The sequence below is a fragment of the Rhinolophus hipposideros genome (assembly GCF_964194185.1).
Source record: "Rhinolophus hipposideros genome assembly, chromosome: 24".
Taxonomy (NCBI): Eukaryota; Metazoa; Chordata; class Mammalia; order Chiroptera; family Rhinolophidae; genus Rhinolophus; species Rhinolophus hipposideros.
The window spans coordinates 28454444-28477991 of record NC_138070.1 but is presented as its reverse complement, the minus strand read 5'-3'; the positions used below and the strand labels follow the sequence as shown (position 1 = coordinate 28477991).

The 23548-nt window shown below is 37.0% G+C and overlaps 1 protein-coding gene and 1 pseudogene across 5 annotated transcripts in view; one reads left to right on the top strand and one right to left on the bottom strand.

Moving 5' to 3' along the window:
• The window catches only part of ARHGAP32 (Rho GTPase activating protein 32), a 341577-nt gene that overhangs the window by 127210 nt on the left and 190819 nt on the right, over positions 1–23548 (top strand). The window lies entirely within an intron of this gene.
• On the bottom strand, positions 2742–4097 carry LOC308492292 (elongation factor 1-alpha 1-like; annotated as a pseudogene). Its single transcript has one exon. The product of its transcript is annotated as an elongation factor 1-alpha 1-like (transcript).

Here is a 23548-nt window from a genome sequence, read left to right as displayed (position 1 = left end):
CCCTGTATCTAGATTCAAAACACAGGGTAGGTTGCTTGTCTTCATTTTATTTGGTTCTTTTTTTTCTGGAACTTTGTTTTGTTCTTTTATTTGGGACTTGCTTATTTGTGTTCTCATTTTGGCTGCCTTCCTGGATTTGTTTCTGTTTATGAGGTGGAGCTGCGCTGTCTCTTGGTTGTGATAGAGTGGCCTTATGTTGTAGGTTTCCTGTGGGCCCAGTGCCATAGTCTCCCTGGTCACTTGAGCTGGGTACTCCAGTTGTGCCCCTTCTGTGGAGTATGTGTGCCCTCTTGTTGTAGTTGAGCCTTGGTTGCTGTTTGCGTGTCATTGGGAAGGATTGACCCTCAGGCTGTTTGGTTGTGAGGACTGGCAGTGACTACAGTGAAGGAGCTGTTGTGCTGGGGCTGACCCTATGGAGCAGGATTTGTTGTAGCAGGGCTCTGGTGCCTTCCAAGTCCACCCTTTGAAAGTGTTGTGTTGGAGGTGGTTGGGTGGTGCTCTAGTGTGGTCTGAAGCTGGCCACCAGGTGTGTTGTTTCTGTGGTCTCTTGCAAGGCACCTGTTGCCTTGTGACCTGCCTGGGACCAGTGGGTATGCACTGAAAAGTGATCTGCAGATGGTTGCCACTTGTGCTGTGCTTGGAGGTGCCTGTGATAGGCTAAGCTGTGAACTGAGGCTGGCTGCCTCTAGTGTTGGGCTTGAGGCTGCTTAGCAAGAGGACGGGGCACATCGAGGCCAAAGGTTGCTTGTTTGGGGTCTGTGAACCTTTGTGAGATTTTGGGAAAATCCTCAGCATGAGTCAAGACAGGTCATTTGTGTGGAAAAGCCACTAATGGTGGCTTGATTGGGTCCACAAGCTGAGTGGGGCACTGTTTCATGGAATCAGTAGGGAAGGGTGAAAGGTGTTAGCTAGGTTGATGGAGACTCAGATATGGTGCCTGCCTTTGAGTGCAGGCTGGGTGGGAGGAGGGCTCAATAAAGGACCAGTGGCTTCTTCCAGCATTTCTATCTGGGAGAAACCTACCCTTCCAGCCCCTTCCCTTAAGCCAGACAATTCACTTTTGTCCAATATGTCCCTAGAGCCTTTTGAGCCGCTTGCTGAGCCCTGGAGCTCAGAGCGAGTGAGTCCGTCAGCATGTAAGTCTGTGCCTGGGCCCTTTAAGAGGAATGCCTAGGACTCCAGCAGCTCTTGATCTTTCTTAGCCACAATCTCCTTTTCACAGCCAAAAGTTATGGGGACTTCTCTTCCTCACGCTGGAACCGTGGGCTGACGTGAGGCTGGATGCCTCACTACTCTGGGCGGACCTCCATAGCCAGGACACCCCTCCCTATTTTTAACCTCCACAAATGGGTGTGGGACCAGCCCAATCTGCTTCTTCACCCCTCTTATAAGTCTTGATGTGGCTTCTTCTATATGTCCTTATAGGACTTACGTTCATCTAGACTGCAGGCATTTCTCAGTGTTTGTTGTTGTGTAGTTTATGTGTAATTTTGATATGGTCATAGGAGGAGGCGAGCACAGTATTTACCTACTTCACCATCCTGACTTAAGACCTTGTAAAATATTTCTCATGAACAATTCCATTTGGTTAATTTTTGAGTTGCTTTAGAAATAAAAGGGCTTAAGTGTTCAACTTTTAATGATTTGTCTGACATAGCCAGAATATTAGGTTTTAAAAAACACATATTTAAAAGAAAGCCAGAAGTTTCTGAATTGTTAAGGATTTAAAAGAATTTATTGTCATTTTTGTGATCTATCAATTGTGACACAATTGATAGATAACATTATTTGTTTCAGATGTACAAACATAATGTGTGATGTGTGTGTATATTGTGAAATGATCACCATAATAGTCTAGTTACTATCCATAACCACACATAGTTATAGATAGATTTTTTTCCCCAGTATCATTTATTTTTCCTAGAATCTGTATACAATTAACTGTAGCAAGACAGAGTTCAGTATTACCTAAGCCTCATTTACTTTAGGCTCTTTGAACTACCTCAGTATTTATTTGTAAATGTCAGAATTCACATTCAAGTAACTGAAAAACTAAAATTTGACATACCAACAAATTTAGTCAATATTGATGTTAACTATACAAAATTTTATATGCAACATGTGGACTTCATTACAGAATTTGGCCTTTATAAACTAGCTTACACATCAACAGTTACTCTTTGCTTATCTGTCCTAACCTATTAATAAGTGTTGCACCAACAGACCCCCTCCCATGGCTTTTTATTATGTAAACAGATGATTCCTTCCCTTAAAACAATGTGAAAAAAACCCAAAGTTCCCACCCAGAAAATGTTAACCCCAAATTATCAAATTCTAGTTTCAGCAGATGTAACATCAGAAATAGGTTATGGGAAACTTTAAGTCTTACCTAAGTAGTACTATGGGAAGTTACAGTGTTGACCAAAAGAACACACAGGTTTCTCATTAAACTTTGTTTTAATGGGTCTCAAAATTCTGTGACAGATTTTTGGTCAGGTTGTTTCCATTAAAAAGTACTGACTTTAAAAACTAATAACTTAAAAACTGCCACACAAAAAAACAAATGGTCCACAAAACATTCTCCTTTCCTTCTGAAGATTTTACAATGCATTGCAATCATTAACCAGTCTTTTACTATTACACTTAAATGGCCAATTGAGACAAACAGTTCTGAGACCGTTCTTCCACCACTGATGAAGACTGGGGTGGCAGGTATTGGGAATAATATTCATTTAGCCTACTTAGCTTTCTTTGCAGACTTGGTGACCTTGCCAACTCCAGATGCTTTCTTGTCCACTGCTTTGATGACACCCACAGCAACTGTCTGTCTCATGTCACGAACAGCAAAACGACCCAGAGGAGGGTAGTCAGAGAAGCTCTCAACACACGTGGGCGCCAGGAACCATGTCAACGATGGCAGCATCACCAGATTTCAAAAACTTGGGGCCACCTTCCAGCTTTTTCCATGAACGATGATCAGTCTTTTCCTTCAGCTCAGCAAATTTGCAAGCAATGTGAGCTGTGTGATAATCAAGCACAGGTGCATATCCGGCCTGGATGGTTCAGGATAATCACCTGAGCAGTGAAGCCAGCTGCTTCCATCGGTGGGTCATTTTGCTGTCACCAGCAACATTGCCACGACGAACATCTTTGACAGACACATTCTTGACATTGAAGCCCACATTGTCCCCAGAAAGAGCTTCACTCAAAGCTTCATGGTGCATTTCAACAGACTTTACTTCAGTTGTAACATTGACTGGAGCAAAGGTGACCACCATGCCCGGTCTGAGAACACCAGTCTCCACTCGGCCCACAGGGACAGTACCAATACCACCAATTTTGTAGACATCCTGGAGGGGCAGACACAAAGGCTTGTCAGTTGGACGAGTTGTTGACAGGAAGCAATCCAGAGCTTCAAGCAGTGTGGTTCCACTGGCACTACCATCTTAGAGGTGACTTTCCATCCCTTGAACCAAAGTATGTTAGCACTTGGCTCTAGCATGTTGTCACCATTCCAACCAGAAATTGGCACAGATGCGACTGTCTCAGCATTGTAGCCAATTTTCTTAATGTAGGTGTTGACTTCCTTAATGATTTCCTCGTATCTCTTCTGGCTGTAAGGCGGCTCAGTGGAATCCATTTTGTTAACACCAACAATTAGTTGTTTCACACCACGTGTGTAAGCTGGAAGGGCATGCTCACAGGTCTTCCCATTCTTGGAGAGACCTGCTTCGAATTCACCAACACCAGCAGCAACCATCAGGACAGCACAGTCAGCCTGAGATGTGCCTGTAATCATGTTTTTGATAAAGTCTGTGTCCTGGGGTATCGATGATGGTCACGTAATACGTGCTGGTCTCGAATTTCCACAGGGAGATAGATACCAATGGTGATCCCACGCTTGCTTTCAGTTTATCCAAGACCCAGGCATACTTGAAGGAGCCCTTTCCCATCTCAGCAGCCTCCTTCTCAAATTTTTCGATGGTTCCTTTGTCGATCCCACCACATTTGTAGATCAGATGACCAGTAGTGGTAGACTTGCCGGAATCTACGTGTCCAATGACAATGATGTTGATGTGTGTCTTTTCCTTTCCCATTTTGGGTTAGATTCAGCGGTGGTTTTCACTACACCTGTGTTCTGGTGGCAAACCCGTCGTGAAAAAGCTATAGATAGATTTTTTTGTGTGTGTGATGAAAACTTTTAGGATTTAAGCTCTTAGCAACTTTCAAATATACAATACAATATTATTAACTATAGTGACAGTACTGTACATTATATCACCAGGACTTATTTTTGTAACTGGAAGTTTGTACATTTTGACCTTTTTTGCTCATTTTACCTACGCCCAACTCCCTTCCTCTGGCAGCCACCAATGTGTTCTCTGTATGTGTGAGTTCAGTTTATTTTATTTTTAATTTTTTATATTCCACATATAAATAAGCATGTGGTATTTGTCTTTCTCTGAATTATTTTACTTGGCATAATGCCGTGCAGTTCATTTATGTTGTCGCAAATGGCAAGATTTACATTTTTAATGGCTGTGTGTGTGTGCGCGCGCGCCTACGTGTACCACATTTTCTTTATCCCTCCTATCGATGGACACTTTCATTGCTTCCATATCTTGGTTGTTGTAAATAGTGGTGTAATGAATGTGTAGATGTATATATCTTTTCAAGTTAGTATATTTGTTTCCTTCGGAAAAGTACCCACATGTGGAATTGCTGGATCATATGATAGTTCTATTTTAATTTCTTGAGGAACCTTCATACTGTTTTTCATAGTGGCTGCAATTTTCCATTGACCTATTTACATTCCTCAACAGTGCACAAAGCTTTCCTTTTCTCCACTTTCTAGTGTGCACACTGTTATTTTTCATCTTTTTTCGTAATTGCCATTTTAACAGATGTGAGGCAGTATCTTAACTGTGGTTTTGATTTGAGTTTTCCTGATGATTAGTGATGTTGAGACCTTTTTCAAACACTTGTTGGCCACCTATATGTCTTCTTTGGGAAAATGTCTTTTCAGATCTTCTGTCCACATTTTAATCAGATTGTTGTTGTTTTTGCCGTAGAGTTGTATGAGTTTCTTTTATATTTTGGATAATAACCTCATATCAGACATCTAATTTGCAAATATTTTCTCCCATTTAGTAGGTTGCCTTTTCATTTTGTTGATGGTTTTCTGTGCTGTGCAGAAGCTTTTTTGTTTGATGTAGTCCAACTCACCTGTTTATTTTTTCTCATGTTGCCTTTGCTTTTGATGTCAAACCCCCAAAAATCATCAGGATAGATTTCAAGGACTTATGCCTATGTTTTCTTTTAGAAGTTTTATGGTTTTATGTCTTACGTTGATGTATTTAATCCATTTTTGAGTTAATTTTTGTGTATGGCATAAAACAGTGGTCCACTATTATTCATTTGCATATATGTGGCAGTCTAATTTTCCCAATACCACTTATTGAAGTGACTGTCTTTCTCCATTGTATATTCCTGGCTCGTTTGTTATAAATTAATTGACCATATATATGTGGATTTTGGGGGAGGGGGACTCTATTCTTTTCCATTGATCTTTATTTTGTGCCAGTATGACACTGTTTTGATGATTACAGCTTTGTAATATAGTTGGAAATCAAGAAGCATGATACCTCCAGGTTTTTACTTCTCTCTCAAAGTTGCTTTTGCTATTTGGTGTTTTTTTTGTGGTTACATACAAATTTTAGGATTGTTCTGTTTCTATGAAAGTGTCATTGGAATTTTGGTAGGGATTGCATTGAATTTGTAGATTGTTTTGGGTTTGGGTATTTAAAAAACTACTGATATTCTGATCCATGGACATGGACTGTCTTTCCATTTGTTTGTGTCTTCTTCAATTTCTTTCATCAAAGACTTAAGTTTTCAGTGTCCAGGTTGTTAGTGTAGAGAAGCACAACTGAGTTTTTTGTATAATGATTGTATATCCTGCAATTTTGGATTCATTTATTAGTTCTAACAGTTTTGGTGGAGTCTTTAGGTTTTTCTGTATGTCATCTGCAAATAGTGCTAGTTTTATTTTTCCCTTTACAATTTGGATGCCTTTTATTTCTTTTTCTTTCCTAAGTGCTTTGGCTAGGGCTTCCAGTACTATGTTGAATCAATGTTGTGAGAGTGGGCATCCTTGTCTTCTTCCTGATTTTAGAGGAAAAGCTTTCAGCTTTCATGATTATGATGTTAGCTGTAGGCTTGTCATATATGACCTTTATTATGTTGAAGTACCTTCCCTCTGTACCCACTTTAGTGAGAGTTTTTATCATAAATGTGTGTTGAATTTTATCAAATGCTTTTTTTCTATCTATTGAGATGATCCTATGATTTTTATCTGTCATTTTGGCAATGTGGTATATCACATTGACTGAATTGCAGATGTTGATTCAATTGTGGATGTTGAGCCATCCTTTTATCCCTTCAATAAATCCCACTGGATCATGGTGTATGATCCCTTTAATGTACTGTTGAGTTCAGTTTGCTAATATTTTATTGAGGATTTTTGCATCTATCTTCATCAGGGATATTGGCTTGTAATTTCTTGTGGCTTCCTTGTCTTGTTTTGTTATCAGGGTAATGTTGGCCTCGTAAAATGAATTTGGAAGTGTTCCCTCTTCCATTTTCCGGAAGAGTTTGGGAAGCATTTGTATTAACTTGTCTTTAAATGTTTGGTAGAATTCATCAGTGAAGCCATCTGGTCCTGGAGCTTTATTTGTTGGGAGGATTTTGATTACTGATTCAATCCCCTTATTAGTAATAGGTCTGTTCTAAATAGCTATTTTAAAATCAAAACAGAAACAAACCCTAAAACCTTTATGGTTCAAGATTTATTTATTATCCTTCAAACATTTGTTGCAAAATAAATATTTAAAGAAATCTAATAAAAAGCTATGGAGTTTTTTAAAAAATAAGAGTAAAATATTTACTTGCAAAGATTTAATAGTGAAATTATTTTGTAAGTAAATATTAGGTTCTTAAAAAAATAAGATAAAAAAACCTGAAAAGAAAGTGAGAGAGGGAATCTTTCACCAGTTTTGAATATTTTAACTAAAACCACCTTAATCATCGTATTTCTTATTGTTTCTCCATTCATTTTATTTTTAGTATTGATCATTTCAATATGATTAGACTATATCTTGTTAATTCTTGAATTTTTTTGTTGTTGTTAGGGACAGTCTCACTTGTTATGCTTTCTACCATTAAAGTTAATGTGTTCAAGGCTTAGGGCTAAAGTAGGTCATGTTATAGCACACAAAATTGTTATTGATAAAATAAAATCAGTGTTCCTGTCTGAAAATGCTCACATATACTAACAACTACGGTCATAAAAATTAAAACATGTTACAAATTTTGAACTTCCAATATATCAAAAAAATTTTAAAAGAATGATAAACAGTTAATGTTCGGTGTCAACACAGTGTTCATAAACATCTCTCCCCTCCCTTCCTCCCTCCCTTCCTTTTTCTCTACCTCTTCCTCTCTCATCAACAAACTCCTGTGCTTCAGCCTGTGCTCTCTCTTGTTCTCTGTCTGCCCCGCCCCCACAATCACAAGCTCTCACTCCTGGAGGATGGGCTTTTTTCAAGACTCTGCCTCTCTTCTTCCTACCTGCTATGCAGGCAATCACAGGGGTCTGTACTTGTCTTTTTATGCTTGTTTCCTCCCACTTCTTTACTGTTCCTGCAGATTTAACTGTCATCTCTATACAAATAACTTTTGTGTCCGTATCTCTAATCCTAGAAGAATTTACTTCCCACCTGAAGATCCCATAGCAACAGTGAACTACAGGTTTTCACTAAATCTCATCTTTCCTGCTCTCTGAAATGAATTTCTTCTTTTTTAACTTTACAGTTTATGTTAATAACACTAACTTTATTCCAGTCACCCAAGTTCAAAACCTTGGATTTATTATAAATGAACTGGTGGTTTTAGTTAATTTTCCTTAAAAGCTGAAGTTCTTCCTTACTTCATCACTTTACTCCAGTCATGTTGGCCTCCTTACTGTTTATTTCTGGAATATGCCAAGCGTTCTCCCACTCCCAGGCCTTTGTGTTTGTGTTCTTTTCTGCTGGGAGTGATTTCCCTGTGTGATCTGCAAAGATTGCTGTCTCTCTTCCTTCATGTCTCTCATCAAATGCTAGTTAAGTGCTGCCTTTAGTCATGGTCTTAGATGAAATAATGACCCTGCCCTCCTCTCTTTCTTACTCTGTTTTAAATTCTCCACAGTACTTGGAAATGCTGAATATTTGTATGAATATTGTCTTTCTTCTCCATTAGATTGTAAGCTCCTTGAGTACAGGGACTTTGTCACTTTTATTTACTGTTTTGTCACCTGTACCTGGCATAGTAAATTCTCAGTAAATATTTTTATTTTTTAAAAAAATTTTTTATTATGATTTGTATTCCTCACACAGTGATAACCCCCCTGTCCCGATCCACTACCCCTCTGACGTCGCACACAGCCATTACATTTCCACTGCCTCTATTCCTAATGCTGTACTCCACATCTTGTAATTATATGTATATATAAAATTGTAGTTGACATTCATTATTGTTCAGCTTCAGCTTCAGGTGTACAGTGCAATGATCAGGCATCTACATCATCCCTGAGGTGGTCTCCCTAATGAGACAAGTGTCCATCAGATGCCCTACAAAATCTTTACAACATTATTGATTACATTCCCCAAATTGACTTTCATAACCCCGTGGCAATCTTGTGGTTACTGACTGTGCTTTCTAATCCCCTCACCATCCTCCTTATCCCTAACCCCTCCCATCTAGCAACCCTCAGTTTTTCCTCTATGTCTCTGAGACTGTTTCTGATTAGTTCATTCATTTATTCTTTTCTTTAGATTCCACATATAAGTGAGATCATATGGTACTTGTCTTTCTCTGTCTGACTTATTTCACTAAACATAATGTTCTCTAGGTCCATCCATATTGTTGCAAATGGTAAGATTTCCTTTTTTATGGCTGTGTAATACTCCATTATATAAATGTACGACAGTTTCTTAATCCAGTCGTCTACCGATGGACATTTCAGTTGTTTCCGTGCCTTGGCTAGTGTGTATAGTGTTACAATAAACATAGGGGTGCATAAATTTTTTTTAATTAGCATTTTGGATTTCTCCGGATAGATAACTAGGAGTGGAATTGCTGGGGCATAAGGTAGTTCCATTTTCAGATTTTTGAGATACTTACATACTGTTTTCCATAATGGTTGCACCAATCTGCAATCCCAACAGTGCACAAGGGTTCCCTTTTCTCCACATCCTCTCCTGCACTTGTTGTTTGTTGATTTATTGATGATGGCCATTTTGACTGGGGTGAGGTGGTATCTCATTGTGGTTTTTATTTGCATTTCTCTAACGATTAGTGAGGTTGAGCTTTTTTTCATGTCTGTTTGCCATCTGTCTTTTTTAGACAGATGTCTCTTCATGTCCTCTGTCCATTTTTTAATTGGCTTGTTTGTTTTTTGGAGTTGAATTGAGTGAGTTTTTTTAATAAATTTGGGATATTAACCGCCTATTGGATATGTCATTGGCAAATATTTTGTCCCATTCAGTAGGATCCCTTTTTGTTTTATTGATGGTTTCCTTTGCTGTGAAAAAAACTCTTTAGTTTGATGTAATCTCACATGTTTATTTTTTCTCTTACTTCCCTTGCCCGACGGGATATATCAGTAAAAATCTTACTCCGGGTAATGTCTGTGAAGTTTTTTCCTATATTTTCTTCTAGGAATTGTATGGTTTCACATCTTACATTTAAGTCTTTAATCCATTTTGAATTTTTATTTTTGTATATGGTATAAGGAGGTGGTCCAGCATGATTTTTTTTTGTGTCTGCCCAGGTTTCCCAGCATCATCAATAAATATTTTTTAAATGATGAAATTGTTATTATCTGGACTAATTGAACCACTTGTTTTCCATAGAAAATGCCCTGAATTTTCCTGTTTCTTTTCTCATGTGTTGGATGTTAACATGAATTTTCTTTTTTATTTTCTGTCCCCCCCTCCCTTCTATTTTCTTTACCTCTTCAAACAAAAGTTAAACCATTACATTTTTCATAGACTTCAAAGGTGCCCTTTGTGTTTGGACCATTCCCCTCCTTCTATTGCTTGCTTTCTAAGGAGAAATGAGGATTGATAGAATAGCTGGGTTATTTCTTAATAATCTTGAAGAAGAGGTAATTTTGGAAGAGATGTGTATTTTATTATTGCTTCTTGGATTGATAAGTGTCCACTTTCTATGGTTTCTTTTACCAATCATCTATAAAAATGTTTGCAATTTGAATAAAAGCAAAAAACAGTCTTCACAAATGCTCCTTCAGTGAATATCTTAGGTCTTTATTATTGTGCGGTGTTTTAACTTTATTTTTGACTGATGGGTGAATTTTACTTATAACTTAAGAGAAACTGATGATGTTTACCATTTCACAGTCTTTAAAAGCTGAATGTTTTATTTAGTATTTCTTTGTGGAACAATCACAAATGAGACCACTGATGAATCTGCAAAGCCCACCTTTTGAATTTCTGCCAGTACATTTAGAGTTCTTCACTAAACAACTCCACGCCTACCCCACTGCATGGTGAATCCTTTTCTGGCTGAAAATTGTGGGAATTCTCTGGCATGAATCAAGTGGTGTTAATTATTGAAGACAATTAATGCACTACTGAGAGTTTTGGAATTTATACAGAGGGTGCCAAAAAAAAATGTATACACATTTTAAGAAAGGAAAAAACTGTATAAAAATTGTAATACTCAATATATACCCATAAGAAAAAATGAATACAAGTCATGTGTATAAATTTGTTGGCACCCCCGGTATTAGGTTGAATTGTATGCATTGTTAACTTTATAGGTTAAAAAGTGTTGAAAATGGGCAGTTTTATAGTTAGGTTTAAAATCGTGGAACTGGTGAACTGATCTTAAACCCAGCATTTTATTGTTAATTATTAAACTGAAAACTGCATTCCAAATACTGTGCTATTTAAATCTTTAGGTGATCTGGATGTTAGTTTTACTGATAGAATTTGTTATGTGGCTTTTCAAAAACATTTAAACTTACGAAATGTTGAAGGAGAAAGTATATAAAACGTGCTATCAGAGGAATAATTATTCTTATAGATCTCAACTGGAGTGTCATGGATAGTCTAGTACCTTGCCATTTCTTCCTTTAATTTAGTGGTTCTCCTCATTTGTGGTTCTCCTTCCCTTCTATACTTCTTCTAGTCATACCCTGCCTTATTCCAGAAAGAATTTATATTTTATGTTTTTATAATATGTTTAAATATTATACACACATTTTTATTGGCAGACCTGGTGTACAAAATTCAAATGTAGGAACAGAACAGTATAATTTTCTAACAGCACTGAAAACTAGCAATAATTTACCTGAATAAAGTGCCTATAAAGTTCATAGTATACTATTTTTAGATTTTTCTTAGGGACCGTTTTATAAAATGTCTGATAAAATTACATACAACATTGCAACCCCATATTTTCATATTAATAAATATCTGCTGGATAAATAGGATTATCTTTAATGATGGGAGCAGATGGGAGTGAGGTGAAGGAAAAGATGAATAGCCAGTATAGGAAAGTATAAATTTCAGGATATTTAAATGTTTTGCTATTACGTCAATGTGTTAATTTTTAAGTTGATTAGCCCCTGTTGCCCAGTAGAGAATTTGTGATAATTATGCTAAAGGCAGCAGCTAATAATTTTTCCTAAATTATTTTAAATATTGTTCCTGAATAATTGTTTCCTTGCTGCTAACTGGTTCTCTTTGAGGAGATATTTTCTAGCAGAAGTAAACTGTAAAGGCAACTCATTGGCTGCAAAATAACTAGTGTTTTAATCAGTATCAGAAATCATGTTTTTGTTTTTTTTTGTGCTTTACTATTCCCATCCTGTTTTTCTCAGTCACCATAGAGAATTAAATAAGAATACATATATAGCTTACTTCTGGGGCTTATGTAATGACTATTTGGATGATTTGTAAATTACCTAAGTATTTAAACTTACCTGCCTCCTTCTTTGATACCTATTTGTTTTTTAGCACTCACACATTAGTAGTTCTAGATAACATATTGGAGGAAATAAATAGATTACATAAAACCAATTTTATGTAATCTGTTTTTAACATAAACGGTATTTTGTTATATCAAAACTGCTTTGGAAATATTCACACCAATAACTCAGCTTATTGAATGTCTTTTTGATATACAGGTGACCCCCCTATGACATGGTTGTTAGGTTCCTAAAAAGTGCCCTGTTATGTGAATCTGTGATACACGTGACAAAGAACTAGTATAAAAAAGGGGGTTAGATTCCAAAAAAAAGAAAAAAAAAGCTACTATATTTTTATAATTAAGAGAAATGTCTTTATTAAGGTGATTTTCTCCAAAAGTATAACATAGTAATATGTATTAAATAATGTTTTCTTCATCATCACTACTAAGCTTTTATTACGTTCCGTGTTATTAGGGGATTTCCCTAATTTTGATTGAGACTATTTTTTGCTCTTAAAAGCTCTTATTGTGCTCCATGTTGTTCTGGGATGTCTCTAATTGTCAAACTGTGTTAGAGTGAAACCGTGTTCTAGGATTCTGTGTTGTACGAGGGTTTCCCCAATTCTCGAACATGTTAGAGCAAAACTATGATGTAGAAGCACCATGTTATATGGGGGTTACCTGTACTTATTCTTTAATAATCAATTTAGTGGTGCTGGGAAAACTGGACAGATACATGCATACAAATGAAATTGGACCACCTTCTTAAACCACATACAAGAATAAACTCAATGGATTAAAGACTTAAAATGTAAGACCCTAAACCATAAAACTCATAGAAAAAAACATTGGTGGTAAACTCTCTGACATTACCCTTAGTAATATTTTTACTGATATGTCTCCTCAGGAAAGGGAAACAAAAGAAAAAATAAACAAATGTGAGTATATGAAACCAAAAAGTTTTTGCATAGCAAAGGAAACCATCAACAAAATGAAAAGACATCCTACTGAATGGGACAAGATGTTTGCCAGTGATACACCTGATAAGGGGTTAATATCCAAAATTTATTTAAAAAACTCATACTCGTACAACTCAAAATGAAAAAACAATCCAATAAAAAATCAGCAGAGGACATGAATAGACATTTCTCCGAAATGGACATACAGATGGCCAATAGACATATGAAAAAATGCTCAATGTCACTGATCATCAGAGAAATGCAAATTAAAAACCCCAATGAGATACAACCTCACACCTGTCATCATCAGAATGGCCATCATCAATAAATCAACAAACAAGTGTTAGCAAGGATGTGAAGAAAAGGGAACCCTTGTGCACTTTTGGTGGGATTTCAAATTGGTGCAGCCACTGTGGAAAACAGTATGAGGTTCCTCAAAAAATTGAAAATAGAACTTTACCTTATGACCCAGCAATTCCACTCCTGGATATTTATCCAAAGAAATCCAAAACACTAATTCCAAAATATATATGCACCCCTATGTGTATTGCAGCTCTATTTGCAATAGCCAAGATATGGAAACAAATGAAATGCCCATCAACAGATGATTGGATAAAGAAATTGTGGTACATATATACAATGGAGTATTACTCTGCCATTAAAAGTGAAATCTTGCCATTTGCAGTGACATGTATGGACCTAGTGAGTATTATGCTAAGTGAAATAAGTTAGACTGAGAAAGACAAATACCATATGATATCATGTATATGTGGAATCTAAAGAACAAGATAAACAAATAAATGAAACAAATGGACTCATAGATACAGAGAACAAACTGATGATTGCTAGAAGGGTTGGGGAGATGGATGAGAAAGATGAATGGATTAGGAAGTCAGAGAATAGTCATGGGGATGTGAAATATAGCATGGGAAACAGAATCAGTAATATTGTAAGAACTATGGATAGTGTCAGAGGGGTACTAGACCTTTGGGGTGATCATTTCATAAATTGTATAAATGACTAACCCCTACACTGTACACCTGAAAATAATATAAAATAATATTGAATGTTAACTATAATTTAAAAAATATAGTCACGGGATGGGGGGCGGCCCTGTGGCTTAGGCAGTTGGAGCTCCGTGCTCCTAACTCCGAAGTCGGTTCGATTCCCACATGGGCCAGTGGGCTCTCAACCACAAGGTTGCAGGTTCGACTCCTCCAATACCTCAAGGGATGGTGGGCTCTGCCCCCTGCAACTAAAACTGAACATGGCACCTTGCGCTGAGCTGCCGCTGAGCTACCGCATGGCTCAGTTGGTTGGAGCGTGTCCCCTTAATCACAAGGTTGCCGGTTCGACTCCTGCAAGGGATGGTGGGCTGCGCCCCCTGCAGCTGGCAACGGGCAGCTGGACCTGGACCTGAGCTATGCCCTCCGCAACTAGGATTGAAAGGACAACTTGACTTGGAAAAAAGTCCTGAAAATGTACACTGTTCCACAATGAAGTCCTGTTCCCGTTCCCTAATTAAAAAAGAAAAGTATGTGTGTATACATATATACACACGCACACATATATATTTATATATAGTCACGGGATGTAAAGTACAGCATAGGAATATATACTCAATGGTACTGTAACAGCTATGTATGGTGTCAGATGGGTAGTAGACTTGGTGGGGTTATCACTTTGTGAGGGGTGTTAATGTCTAATAACTACGTTGTTTTGTACACCTGAAACTAATAAAAAATCACTTTAGGGATAATATACTATAGACTTAATAAATTTAGCTTTTCAGTGGTATTGGATGATTATTAGATTTTACTCCGTTTCTTGTTCTTTTTTAAGAAAGGCACTAATACTTAGACCGATTAAAATTCTGTAAATATGATGTATTAAAGAGATTTGTTGCATTTATTTCCTGTGGTTAAGCTATGTCTGAGTTTGGAAATTGGCAATCCTGTTTTTCTTTCTTGACAGAACAAAGACAGTATTCAAATCTTGCTTTCAAGTTGATTGTGTGTATGTATATGCATATTCATATATATATAGATATATGTATATAGTTATACTGCCGTAGAGGGCTCTCCTACAAAATTTTTTCCTTGAGAGGCTAAAGATTTTCCCTTTTACTACTATATTTTAAGCAGAAAATAGTACTAATGTTATTTTTCATCATCATGAAGAAATATTTATAACATTAGTCTAAAGCTGTTGTGTTCTCCCTCAAATTCTGAGTAGAAATAATAAAAGGAATATAATAAATAAGATTTGAGTCTGTTAAAGGCAAAACAGTGAAAAGTGGTGGAAAGTCACTATTTTTCACTATGACTTATTTTCAGATGGTTTTTGCTAGCCTTGTACATAAAGATGATTTTGGTCCCGACTTCCTTTCCCCACGCATGTTATATTGGGGTTTTTGTTTCTTGAAGAAAAGAACATTCCTGGGCCACTGTAATAGTAGTACATTCTTACACTGATTGCGTTTTCATGTCCTTAGTGGATGCTTATTCAGTGAAGTTATTGTTGTATTTCTGTGACAATTTCAGATCTACCTTTATTGTTTTCAAGTATTAACTACTCATTTTCCTTAGTTTGTCTTTATTCACAATACAAATTTAGTATTACAATCTTATTTATTGTTGATCACATAAATGTATGTATGTATATGGATATTATTTGGCTAATGTGCCTTTTCAAAATATGAGGGCATTTTATATAAAACAATCTATTTTAAATAATTGTTATTGCACTACATACACAACTATGTCTTCATTGTTCAGTAATGAACGCCATTGATCTGGGGTTAGGATTTCCTGCCCTTAAGCTTTGTTCTCTATTGCAGGAGGCTGATCTCTGCAAATTGCATTTCCTAGCCTCCTTTGCCAGCAAACTTCTGCATTGGTTTAATTATGAGAGGCACTGGTAGAGGACTGGAGGGAGGAAAAGGGAAGGAGACGGGTCATTTCTCCCTCTCTTTCTGCTTTGATTGGCATCTCCACTGTGGTTCTAACTCCCATCAGATATCTCATAATTTGGCTCAATGATTAACAAAAAAATCCATTTTATTACCATAACATGGGTACATCCTATTAGAAACACGTTTTTGTTCTTGTTCTTTCCTAAATTGACTGTAAATATGAATACCTAGTTTTGCCCATTGTAGTTATGCAGAATCTCATTTATTTATGATAGTTTGTTATGAATTTGCAAATGGTTGCTGTGGTTGCTGTAAGGTAGGTAACATGCAGAGGTGGAAGAAGCTAGCTAGCTTTGCTTTCTCTCTTTCTTAGTAAAGCCTTACTCCTTTATAAAAACAAAACATGCTTATACAGACAATGCAGAGAAGTGGAATAAAAAAAGAGACTGTCATCCATAATCCCATTTCCCACAGTGGTGAGATTATTTTGGTATATTTCCTTCATGAGTTCTTATAATGGAGAGAGTTTTAAATTTAACATCCTATAAACATGATTTTCTATATAAACTTCTCCAAATTGTTAGTTTCAAAGAATATTGCTTTGTTGATACGTTTCCGTTTCTCATCATGTCTGGGAGAATGATTTATAATTGTAAGCCCTGTATGATTTTATTTCTCCTTTTCCCCCATTTAACATAAACATTCTACCTTATTACTAAGGTGCTGCAGTTGAAGAGAAAACTGAATGTTCCCCATTGTACATTCTGGCAAGTGTCACAGGTAAAGGACTTGGTTGATTCGCTGGAAGGAAGACTGACTGGTGGACATACTATAGGGACACCTATGAAGGAGGAATAAAGAACGTGGCTATATAGAGAGAAGGGAATTAAGTTTTCCTTAGGAGAAAAGAATAAAGGTCTTGAGATCTGCAAAATGGGATATGGAACAGATTGTAGCATGCACATTGAAATACACAGTTGCGAGGGAGAAAGGAGAGATGGCTGTTGCACTGAGTCAGCTCTGTGTACCTCCTACCAGCTACCTGCCCCACCTATAGAGTTTGCACTTTCTTTTAGGGCTTGCCTTCTCGTGAGTAACATACTCCTGTGAGGGACGCTTCAGCAGGAGCCTGGGGGTCTACTGCAGTAGGCCCACCCAGATGATTTTCTTATTTTGAAATCAACTCACCTAGAACTTGAATTACGTCTGGAAAATGTCTTCCCAGCACTATTACGTTAGTGCTTGAATAGCCCGGAGGTAGGGATCTTGGCCATGGTTGGGGTGAGGGAGGACATGGAAGGGCGGTTTGCCCTCTTTACAGTTTTGCTTACCACATTGTTATATAGTTTTTCTTTGTTATTTATACTTCACAGTATATTTACAATGTAACATTAGTTGATGGAAATTACCAATATTCCAAAATTTTAAAACTACTAATACTCCATAAAAGTTATTACCTGGGAAAAATTTATGTATACAATGTGTTGTAATTGGTGTTGTGAAAACTCTTAATGAACAAATTTAACGACTAATACCTTATCATATGGAACATATTATTTATGTTGCATTAATTAGTAGGGCTTTGATTTATATTTTTCACTTTGATTAATACCTTTATGGTGAATTTTGCCTTTTCTTTTTATTATTATCTTCTGGGGAATTACTTATCTAAATAATCTGAAGATTCCACATTACTTGTTAAAAGGATTTTGTTAATTCATATTCTAGACAGTAATGTTTAGTGTCTTTAGTGCAGTATCTTTTCAGTCTTAAACGTTTTTAGTCTTTCGTATTTTGATAGGAGTAAAACTATTTCTCGTTGTTATTTTTCATTAAAAAATTTGACAGCCTTTGAACTTTTTCCCACCATACTCGTATGCCTATATTAGATATAGGAGTTTTTGTGATAAAAATTCAGTTTAAGTACTGCAACTAACACACTATGGCAATTTGCTTCTTTCTTGGTCTCAGTTTCCTCTTTGCAGTGGAATAGCTGAATGAAATTTCTTTCAGTTCTGTGATTATATATTGAAAACCTTACCATACCGTGTTTTTTCCTTAGTTAAAAATCTGTAGTACCCATTAGCATTTTGCTCATACCTGTTAAGATGGACTTTATATAGCCTTTTGGAAAAGATAGTCATATACATAGACAATACAGAAGACGTGGGCATTGTGGTAGGTGACTGTAAAGTAGCCAGGTTTATGGTTCTGTTGTCAGAACATAGTGTTACACTATGTCAGAACATAGTGTTAACTACTACTGTTAAATCACTTCACAGTTACCCAGTCAGTATTAGAGCTTTACTTGGATTTGGGATCAAGAGAATAGGCATTTGAAAGATACTGTGAAGATATGTGCCAGTGGCAGGAATGGTAGAGTATTTTTATTGGTTAGGGAGCAGTAAAGCAGACAGGATAAAACATTGCCAATTCCTGTTTTTGCAAGTTTTCAATATCAAATTATGTTTTCCTGAAGTGGATGAACTGTTTCCTATGTGGTTTACCGAGTTCAGGTTATAGAGAAACAAATACTTTCCTTGTTGTAGATGCCACATATTTTTGGACTGCATTCACTTGTGGATATAACCAGTGAGGATATACCTTTGACTTCTGTTTAGCTTGTGGTAAATTATAGGCCTTAGATCTTGTTACTTGAATTCTTGTCAAACAAAGTGTGCTCCCCGCCGTGCTTATGTGATTGAGTTTTGAATATAAATTCAGGGCTTTAATTTTTATTCTTGATGAACTTCACAGTCATTCTAGTTTTTGGCAGCCTATTAAAGTAAAATCTCTTTGAACTCTGTCATTTGTAGTAGTAAAATCCTTTTCAGTTATCTTCTATCAATGTTTGATAAATATGTCATATGTTTTTGTCTTTTATAAAAATTTTGAGAAATTAGAAATAAAAATGCTTTGTGATCTGCTACCTTCCTGTTGCAGAGTAATTTGCATTGTAATTGACACTTAACATTCTTGAGTATTTAGTTAGCTTCAAATTATCCTTAAATGTATTAATAATGTATTCCCATTTTAAAATCCTATCCACAGGTATACCACAAAGGACTCAGCTGTATGCCTTGCTGAAATCAAGTTTCAGTATGTCTTCTGCATTTGTCTGTTTTGTCATTCTAGCAGCCTTACTTAAATACACCTCTTTATCCACCCCCAAAATAAAAGAGTAAGGGTTTCTACTTAAATTTTTTGATTTACATTTGTATCTCTTATGCTGAAAACCTTAGTTTTTGACATTAACAATTGCTTGCTTTAATCATCTACTTTTAATAGTTGCAAAATAATAATGCAAAAATTATTGAAAGCAGTTTGTTTCCTTCCATCTCTAGGATATCTCTAACTTGGGATCTTTTGCTTTGTAGTACTGTCATTTGAAGTCATTTCTCTCTGTGTGATTAAGCCTCCAGTTTAAACAGATTAGATTGTTTTATTTGGCTTTGGATTTTAAGGGATTGCCTTTTACGATATAGTGATTTATAAGAAATACATATTTGGTCATTCAGATGACCAAAATATATTTCTCATGTATATACGAGGTGTGATTAAAAAAAAACATGGTGAATGTTTAAATAAAAAAAATCATTGCAGTAAAAGACACATTGCCATTAATCCCCCCCCCCCAAAACATTCCCCCTCACTTGGAACATAATTATCCCATAATTCTTGCCACTTTCTGAAGCAGTTCTGGAAGTCTTCTTTCGTGAGTGTCTTTAGTAGCACTGTCATGGCTGCCTCGATGTCCTGAATCATTTGACTTTGGGGAAGAGCCAGAAGTTGGCATGTTGCCAGATCGGGTGAATAAGGTGGATGAGGATACACCATAATGTTTTTATTTGACAGAAATTGCGGTACCAGAAGCAATGTGTTACATGGAGCATTGTCATGAGGGAAGATGAAACTGTTTGCCCATTTCATGTTACTGCATTGTTCGTGACTTACGATTTACAGCACACTTTGAAGCATACCTTCTCTCAACCTTAGCTCATACCCGACTGACTATTCCAAACAAGTTGAAACTTGTCACACACTGTTATTAAGATTCAGCAGTCCATTTTCCGTATTGAAGATCTCTGCCTTTCCATTGGATGGCACGTGGCAACAGCATTCACCATATTTTTTGATCACACCTTGTATTTGGTCTTTGTGCATAGTTCCTTGCTCACAGCTTCCAAATGCCTTGGAATTTCCTAAGTGTTGAGAGTGATTAAAGGAGTCTTCTGTTATGTTGAATAGGTGAAGTTTGGAAGCACCTAAGGATGGGGGCTAGTTGCCAGGAGAACCAACCATGCCATTAGAGGTTTGAACTTTCAGTCGCATCTCACCTTCTGGAAGGGAAGAGGGGCTGGAGGTCGAATCAAGTGCCAATGATTTAATCACTCATGCCTATGTAATGACGCTTACATAAAACCCAAAAGGACAAGGTTCAAAGAACTTCTGGGTTGGTGAACATGTGGAGATTTGGAGAGAGTGGTGTGCTTGGAGAGGACATGGAAGCTCCATGTCCTTTCCTATACCTTATCCTATATGCATCTCTCTTTCAATTGGCTGTTCCTAAGTTATGTACTTTTTGTAATAAACCAGTAATCTAGTAAGTAAAATGTTTTCTGAGTTCTGTGAGTTGCTGTAGCAAATTAATTGAACCTGAGGTGGGGGCTTTTGGGAATCTCTGATTTATACCCAGTCAGTCAGAAGTACTAATATAGGTTACAACCTGGGCTTTTAAGGAATTAAGTTGCCAAGGAGGGGTTTGTTGGAACCTCTAATCTGTAGCCCATCGGTTAGAAGTACAGGTAACAGCCTGGGCTCACTACTGGCTTTCGAAGGTAGATGGAGAGGGTAGTTCTGTAGGCCTGAACCCTTAACCTGTGGCCACTCTAATAGTGTGCAAGAATTGCTTGGTGTTTTGTGGGAAGGCTCATGGATCCCCTTTTCCCCCTTCGAATTGGGTCCAGGAACCTAATTTACCTTCCTCCCTCCCATTTTAATATAGTTTAGTTTTACAAATTTTTTTTAAAGATTTATTTTTATTGGGGAAGGGGAACAGGACTTTATTGGGGAACAGTGTGTACTTCCAGGATTTTTTCCAAGTCAAGTTGTTGTCCTTTCAATCGTAGTTGTGGAGGGTGCAGCTCAGCTTCAAGTCCAGTTGCCGTTATTAGTTGCAGGGGGCGCAGCCCACCATCTCCTGTGGTGAGTCGAACCAGCAACCCTGTGGTTGAGAGGACGTGCTCCAACCAACCAAGCCATCTAGGAACTCAGCGGCAGCTCAGCTCAAGTGCCCTGTTCAACCTTAGTTGCAGGGGTCGCAGCCCACCATCCCTTGAGGGAGTCGAGGAATCCAACCAGCAACCTTGTGGTTGAGAGCCCACTGACCCATGTGGGAATCGAACCGACAGCCTTCAGCATTAGGAGCACGGCACTCCCAACCGCCTGAGCCACTGGACTGGCCCTAGGTCTACAAACATTTAAAATATATACATGGCCCCAAAATCTGAACTACAAAATAAGGCATTCAGGAAAATCTAGCTTTAGTCCCAGTCTCTTTTGTCCCAAGCTCTCTCAAACATTTTAATTGTTTTTGGGTTTATCCTTTCTCATTTTTTTAAGAATAAGAAAAGACACATAATTTTTTTATTTATCCTGTTTTTAGTTAAAGGGTAGCCTATTCTTATACCGTGATTCCCCACATAGCTGAATAATACAGATTACTTCATAGCAATAGATTGAAATCTTCCTCATTCCATTTATCGATGTAAAAAACGTCCAAACCTGTTGTGTTGATTTGAACCAAACTGATGACAATTGCTGGGAAACAAAATCTGAGTGGATTGAGAAAGTACTCCAGAGAATGGCAGTTTTGCAGCTTATTTTATGCATTAGAATCAAAGGAGGAGACATAAGGAGGGTTACATGAAATCCATTAGTGGTAGATTAAGGTATATTTTCCGTATTTTGCATCTAGCATAACATACACGTATAGTTTGAGGATACAACCATACGCTTCTTTGGTTTTCATAATCTGACCATGAGATGGGTTCTCATTTACTGGTGTTATTATTATTAATATGGTCCATCTACTTCCCATTGGAGGCACTGAAGTGTCATTTATTATTAATCTGATTCCAGCTAGTTGTGCAATTGGGAACTGTAACTTTAAGGTTTAAATGGGGTCAAAGCTCTAAGAACAGATGGGTGTAAATTACAGTTACTACCTAAAAATTTCCAGAGGCCAGGAGGACAGTAAGAGTTTCATGAGTAAATTTCCGGTGCCTCAGCAGCAGTTACAGAGGGTCATCTTTTTTTTATAGCCACTTCAGTTTCCATCTGAATTAATTAGTAGTCCTTATTGGGCTAGGGATTAAGCATGTTCCCATAATTGGGTTCTAGCATTTATACATTAAATTCCCTTCTCAAGATTTCTTTTCCACTAACCTCTTCTACAACTTCCTTTGTCCTTCTCAGTTTGTCTTATTTTAGTCATTCAGAAATAACCAACTTTTTAGGACAAATTACTTCCTTTAACTTCTTTCAAAAACACACACATTGCTTTCCTTCCTTCTGCAATAATACTCCTTCTAAATTTCAAAAGAGAAATCATACAAAGAGTATCATTCATAATATAAAAGTTATCCTGCACATCTTCAGCAATTGTCAACAGCTGGGCTATATAAGAACACGGTTTGAGAAAAGCCCAAAGAATATATATAACTATATATATATATATATAACTATATATATATATATAACTATATATATATATATAACTATATATATATAACTATATATATATAACTATTATTATGACTAATACTATTAGCAGACAGGTAAAGACAATCAAACAAATGGTTTTTAAGTGCAACATCAATTTGTAGGTGTACAGGCCTTCTTGATGTCTTGGGATAGCTGTCCGCCTTTGGTGTTGGTGGCTTCTCATCTTCAAGGAGTCTGAAGTTTGCTATAGGTGGAGGCAAGTGTCATTCAGGGGCAGATGTCTATTAATGGTTAGGCCCCCTTTTTTATTTAATGAGAAGTGTGATTCCCTGAGTTAACACCTTTAAATTGAGCTGCACATGGATTAGTTAGTAATACCTGATAAGGTCCTTTCCAGTGAGGTTGGAGAGTCTTTGATATCTCAAAATCTCCTTGTTATGAGTGGTTTTCTTTGAAGTCTTCATCTCCCGGAAGAACACTTTGAAATGAATCAGTTACCAATTTATCAATTTCTTTAAGCTTGTTAATAATGCAGAAGGTCTCCTTTTAGTAAGGTTTGTTCACATGTCCCTTTATCCAGATGCACAGGTGACGAGTGACTATTTAGTGAGGAGAAAGGCTGGGCTCTGTTTATCAAAAGGAAATCTCAGGTTGAGGAGCACAATAGGAAGAGTTTTTGGCCAAGAGAGATTAAAAGTGTCTGAAAATTTCCCTAGTTGAGTGTTAATGGTACCATTTGTCCATTCCAGCAATCCAGAGGACTGGGGTGATAAGCACAATGAAAATGCTGTAGAATAGGCCAAATGTTACAAATGGATTGCATCCTTTGCCCAGTGAAATGAGTCCCTCAGTCACTATGTAACTCATAGGGAATTCCTCAACTGGGAATTACTGTTTTCCAATAATAATTTAC